The sequence below is a fragment of the Lactuca virosa genome, chromosome 3 (assembly GCF_052849685.1).
Source record: "Lactuca virosa cultivar CGN04683 chromosome 3, Lactuca_virosa_CGN04683_v6, whole genome shotgun sequence".
Taxonomy (NCBI): Eukaryota; Viridiplantae; Streptophyta; class Magnoliopsida; order Asterales; family Asteraceae; genus Lactuca; species Lactuca virosa.
This window is the reverse complement of record NC_136428.1, coordinates 24,652,637-24,659,769: the sequence shown is the minus strand read 5'-3', so window position 1 is coordinate 24,659,769 and position 7,133 is coordinate 24,652,637.

Here is a 7,133-nt window from a genome sequence, read left to right as displayed (position 1 = left end):
TATATATATATATATATATATATATATATATATATATATATATATATATATATATATATATATATATATGTATAAGATTAAGTCGTTTTACCGTTAGTAGGCCTAATTCACGAAGCCGGTCTATAAGGGGGGTATAAGGTTGTTGCCTATAAAATGGCAACTTAATGGGTGTCCATTCTCACCCACCGCTTCCTTGATCGGTGGAGGGTCGTTAGCCGAACGGGTAGGACAATGACTTTAAATTCTCATTGAAAGTATAATGAATATTATAAAGTAACTAAACCTTTAATAAATTCTCAATATTAGTTACTTTAGGAAAATGTGAATATGGTGCTAACCCATGAAATTCACACGTTGTACCTTACCAAGTCGTTGCTGGAGCGTGTGTGGTTAACCGGCACACTAACTTGGACTAGTAAGGATCACGAAGGGTGACTTAATGTTTATCATAGATCGGTGGAGCGTGTGTGGTTAACCGGCACATTGATTAGGTGATAATATTAAGGGTACCAAGTGAATTTGCATGGTTATTCACACCTTGTTTTGTGATCCTCGGCATCCCAGTCACAAAACTTGAAGGGCACAATCGAGATTGAAACATGCCATTGAAAAGTTCAATGAATCTCAAAAGAATCTAGGAATTTCAAAACCAATTAAACCTAATAATTCATTTCGTTTTCATGGTGGACATTGGTGAATCGTCATTCACCTACCTTCAAATATGTTATAGCTTAGATTACGGCATCCCTCTTCTAAGTTATAATATATTGTGTTGGATCCTAGCTTTAATATTACATTTGGGTGTATTATTAAGGATTCGATATATCTAATCTAAACTTGTTTTCTTCTTTTCAGATGTCTTCCAACAACAATGCTTCGGGCTCTAACCCTACTGGCTCCTTTTCCCTCATGAACCTTTGTGGGAGGGTCATCTTTGATGGTTCCAACTTCATGGATTGGATCCGGAACATCAGGATGGCCACTCGTTACGAGGACAAGGAATATGTCCTCGATAAGGAGCTAAAGGAGCTTGATGAGTCCACTGCTACTCCTGAGGAGGTCGCTGAGTATCAGGCACATGAAAGAGATGCCACCAAGGTGGCATGCATCATGATGGCCACCATGACAGCTGAACTCCAAAAGTCTTATGAGGACTATTACCCTTTTGAGATGCATCAGGATCTGATGGAAAGGTACCATCAGAGTGCTCGTCAAGAGCGGTATGAAATAATCTCTTCCATGATCACTACCCGTATGAAGGATAGCGAACCAATCACGAGCCACATGCAGAAAATGCAAAGGTATGTGGACCGTCTAATGAAACTGAATGTGAACTTCCCTGAGGAGTTGGCAATTGATATCATTTTGCACTCCTTGCTATCGTGTTATGATCAATTTCGTATGACATACCACATGAACAAGGAGGAAGTCACACTCAGTAAGCTTCAAGGACTTCTGAAGACTGCCAAAAGTGGTCTTAAGAGTAAGTTGGTTACTACTCCTACTCCTACTACTACCCCTGTTTTGGCTGTCGGGCAAGGCAAAGGGAAGAAGAGGAAGCACCCTTCAAAGGGTACCAAGGGAAAGTCCCTTGAAGGCTCCTCATCTGGAACCAAAGGTGGTTCTATCACTCCTTCTGCCATCCCTAAGGAGGCTGAATGCTTCTACTATCAAGATAAGGGGCACTGGAAGCGAAACTGCCCAAAGTACTTGCAGGATGTCAAGGATGGGAAAGTGAAACCATCCCATGCACGTATTTACACTATATTGTCTAATAACTCACCATATTCTAATTCTTGGGTTCTTGATACAGGTTGTGGTATTCACATCTGTTGTGACATCCAGGGCCTAAGAAGAAGTGAGGATGTGGAGCACGGAAAGATAAACTTAATCATGGGGAACAAGAAGGTTGCACCTGTTGCCAAGATTGGAGTTTATACTTTGTTGCTAGATAGTGGGTTAAAGTTAGATTTGAATAAATGTGTGTACTCGTCTGAAATGGCGAGGAATATTATTTCCTTTCATGCTTTGTACAAACAAGATTTTACCTTTTCTTTTGATAATGAAGTTGGTAGTATTAATGCTTTCTTTAATAATGTTCTTTATTTTAAAGCATTACCTTGTGATGGTGTGTATGAAGCTATATCGGTTGTAGATAATTTAGGAAATAATGTATTATGTATTGATTCTTCTACTAGCTTGGATAAAGCATCTTTGTGGCATTGTCGTCTTTGACATGTAAGCAAGAAACGCATAGGCGAAATCCAAAAGGATGGAGTCTTGGAGTCGTTCGACCTCAAGTCGGATGATAGTTGTGAGTCTTGTCTACTTGGAAAAATGACAAAATCACCCTTCACTGGTACTTGTGCAAGGGGTGAGGGTTTGTTGGACCTTATATATACTGATGTATGTGGACCATTCAAAACCGCCACAAGGGATGCTAATCGCTATTATATGACTTTTATTGATGATTTTAGTAGATATGGTTATGTCTACTTAATCAAACATAAGTCATAAACTTTTGAAAGGTTTAAAGAGTTTAAACATGAAGTAGAAAATCAATTAGGCAGGAACATTAAGATGCTTCGATCTGATCGAGGTGGTGAGTATCTTAGTACTGAGTTCCTCGACTATCTTAAGGAGTGTGGGATTGTCTCACAATTGACACCTCCCAGGACACCGTAGCTGAATGGTGTAGCCGAGAGGCGTAATCGAACTTTGTTGGACATGGTTCGCTCTATGATGAGTCGAGCTTCGCTACCAATCTCTTTTTGGGGGTATGCCTTAGAGACTGCCACCCACATCCTTAATCTAGTCCCTACAAAGAAGGTTGCCAAAACACCTCATGAAATGTGGACTGGGAAAGTTCCCAATTTGGACCATATCAAGATTTGGGGTTGCGAGGCTTTCGTGAGGCGCGAGACTCATGACAAGCTCGAACCTCGAAGTGAAAGGTGTATTTTCATCGGCTACCCACAAAAATCCTTTGGTTACCTCTTCTACAGACCCAGTGAGAATGTGATCTTTGTGGCTAGGAGAGGGGTCTTTCGAGAGAGAGAATTTATAAACCAAGGAGACAGTGGGAGGCAAATTGACCTTGAAGAAATTCAAGACTCAATTGGTGAAGGAACCTCAGACACTAGCAATCAACTTGAGGAGGAAATTCCTGTTGATCCAGCTGACGAGTCTATACTTCCGAGGCGTTCCACAAGGGTTAGGAACACACCTGAGTTTTATTATGGATTTCATATTACTACGGAAGGTGATAAATTTATCAGTGACAGTACACTGGTAAATCTGGATGAACCTAACAGTGCTAAGGAAGCCATGGCAGGCCCAGAGTCTGCTAAATGGAAGGAGGCTATGGACAGCGAGATACAGTCCATGTATGACAATCAAGTTTGGAACTTGGTTGACAATGTACCAGGCCGTAAGACAGTCGGGTGCAAATAGATCTTCAAGAAGAAGACCGACATGGATGGGAAGGTGCACACTTATAAGGCTCGACTGGTTGCGAAGGGTTTTACTCAGACTCAGGGTATTGATAATGATGAAATCTTTTCACCAGTAGCAAAGATTAAGTCTATTAGGGTTATGCTAGCCATTGCTGCATTTCATGATTATGAAATATGGCAAATGGATGTTAAAACCGCTTTCCTTAACGGAAAGTTAGCTGAGGATGTTTACATGAATCAGCCAGAAGGTTTTGTCAGTGCAGAGTACCCCAATAGAGTGTGCAAGCTTGAGAAATCCATTTATGGATTGAAACAAGCATCTCGAAGTTGGAATCTTTGTTTCGATGAGAAGGTCAAAGAGTTTGGTTTCTCAAGAAGTGAAGATGAGTCCTGCGTGTATGTCAGAGCTAGTGGGAGTATAGTTAGCTTTTTGGTACTGTATGTGGATGACATACTACTCATAGGAAATGACATCCCAACCTTGCAGGAGGTTAAGTCCTGGCTTGGGAAAAACTTTGCTATAAAGGACCTTGGAGAAACTGCCTATATCCTAGGGATAAGGATGTTAAGAGAAAGGAGTAAAAGACTAATTGGACTTAGTCAGAGTATCTACTTGGATAAGGTGTTGAAAAGGTTCAACATGCAGAATTCCAAGAAAGGAGAATTACCGATCCAAAGCAATGCCAAACTGAGCAAGGCTCAGAGCCAGAGTACAGAAGATGAGATAGCTGAGATGAGTCGATTACCTTATGCTTCCGCTGTTGGTTCGATCATGTATGCTATGACTTGTACCCGTCCTGATGTGGCCTTCGCTTTGAGCATGGTCAGCAGATATTAGGGGAACCCTGGCAAGGCTCATTGGACTGCGGTAAAGAATATTCTCAAGTACCTGCGGAGGACTAAGGAATGGATCCTTACCCTTGGTGGGAGTGATGACTTGAGAGTAGTAGGGTATAGTGATGCTAGCTTTCAGACTGATAGGGATAACTTCCGCTCTCAGTCGGGCTGGGTCTTTACCTTAAATGGAGGGGCAATCACTTGGAAGAGTTCCAAACAGGAGACTGTAGCTGATTCGACTTGTGAATCAGAGTACATAGCAGCGAGTGAAGCGGCAAAGGAGGCGATATGGCTGAGGAACTTCATCGGAGACCTTGGAGTTGTACCGACTATTAAGGAGCCTATGGAGATTTTCTGTGACAGCAATAGTGCGGTTGCCTTAGCCAAGGAACCAAGAGATCATGGCAGATCCCGACACATTGACAGAAAATATCACTTCATAAGACACAAGATAGAAGAGGGACTCCTCGTGGCAAAGAGGGTATCGTCAGATGAGAACCCTGCAGATCCCCTTACGAAGGGACTGACGAGGGTGAAGCATTTGCAGCATGCGAGACGCATCGGGCTGAGGGACGATATTAGTTTTACAGATTAGATAGTTATTACTGAAACTTGTAAAATGTAATCGACGTTTAATGATGAATAAAAGTTGTGATTTATTTATGAGTAAGGTGTTGCTATCATTGTCAATTATTTACTATTGTTTTAGCTTTGCATGTTTTGACTTCCAGAATAATAAGTGTATTCAAACTCTCCACAGTCGGTCATATGTCGGAAGTAGGTATGAATCAAGACTGTCATGAATTGGGATTGTAGATGACTAAAGGTGTTTAGCCATAGCAATGGTTGCTACAACATTCATGAGTACTCATACGTTATGAGTATTGGAATAAACCCACGCTCACTTGTATCACTTCATGGAATTTATCTCGAGTGATCGTGAGACGGTAATATCATATAAGTCTTCAAACCTAGAGATATGAGTTGTTACCTATGAGTTGGTTGTGCATTGATTGCACGTAAACGCATCAGTAACTTGATGTTAAAAAACGTGCCTTTGTGTGCAATTCAATAAGTAGTAGAACAAGCATATGAGTCGAAGTTTATCTGTTCCTTCTAGAAATAGAAGCGATATCTAGGCCCCTCGATGATTTCGTTTTGACCTATGTACCGGGCCTGGTCAGAACTAAATTGATGTGTTCGATTAAGTTCTTTGTCAAAAAAATCAGAAATCGGGAAACAAACTGCTGGACAATAAGTAAGACATTGTTCCATGTATTTGTTCGGCTGATATCATGAGAGCAGAGGATTATGTGATCACTTATCTAAAATGGCGCTTCATAGTTCAACAGAGTTTTCGAGAGCTACGATTGCCGGTTGGTTCCTGAAGCTATATAGGCAAATACAGTTATCAGACTTATCCAAGTGAGAGACTGTTGGATAAGGTGTCTAAGTCCATAACTTATTTGGTATATACTTGACCCGACCCGACATGGTCCATTTGGGTTGCACTTCACCCGAACTATTTATATGGATAACATTATGAGAAGAGTATATTTGCGGCCTACTAATATATTATAAGTTATAATATATTAATATGAAATTGTATTATTTAATTAGTATTGATCTTAAATTAATTATGAATTAATTTAGTGATCATAAGGTGACTAATTAAATAATAGGCTATTGTACTTATATAGTGTGGGCTAACACTCATAAGGAAATGAGCTAAGCTTGAATGGGAGTCCATGGATGATCCATGGAGCTTTTAACCCATGGATCCTTGGAATAGGAAAATACATGCGTTATTAGGGTTTGCGTGGTTCATAACCCTAATCATCTACACTATATAAAGAGGCTTATGGTGCTTGAGAAGACACTATGTGTGTGTGTGTGCATAAGGTGTGGCCGATTTCTAGAGTATTAGAGTGCTCTCTCATAATTTTTCCAAGTTTGTGGTGATTTGTGATTTCCATTTGAGGCATTCACATTATTGGTGCTTGGCTCTCAAACTCCCAAGGAATCAACTCACTAACAAAGGTATGCAATTCTTCTAGTATCCTTTATGTTTAAAAGTACCCCATGTATGCTAGATAGGTTATGAACCTTGGAAAGTTATTTTGCATGTATTTTAGAAAAACATAGATCCAAGGTTTCTAGGGTTGCATGAACACCTTAGGAGTGTTAGTTTGCTCAAAACCCAACAGGTCATATGTTGGAAGTAGATATGAATCAAGACTGTCATGAATTTGGCTTGTATGATTTGTCTAATGTGCATTAGACATAGCAATGGTTGCTACAACATTCATGAGTGCTCATAAGTTCTGAGTATTGGATTCAACCCACGCTCATTTGGATTCACTTCATGGATTTTATCACGAGTGAATCGTGAGACGATAATATCTTATATTCTTCAAACCTAGAGATATGAGTTGTTGACTATGAGTTGGTTATACGTTGATTGCACGAAAACACATTGGTAACTCGATGTTATAAAACGTGCCTTTGTGTATGATTCAACAAGTAGTCAGTACAAGCATATGAGTCGAAGTTTATCCATTCCTTTTACCCTCAAAGGGATAAAAGCGATATCTGTGGGCCCCTCGATGATTTAGTGATGACAAAATGTAAGTGCTCGGCCGGGTCTGGACTGATTTGATTTGTTCAATTCGTCAGTCGTCATAAATCAAAAATCGGGAAACAACAAATGGACAGAGAGAATGATTATAATCCATGTCTCAGTCCATATGATATCTAGAATGGAGGAATATATGATCACTTATCTAATGGACGCGTCATTGATTTGTTCAGAGTTTGGCAGCAACTTTTAAGAGCTACGAT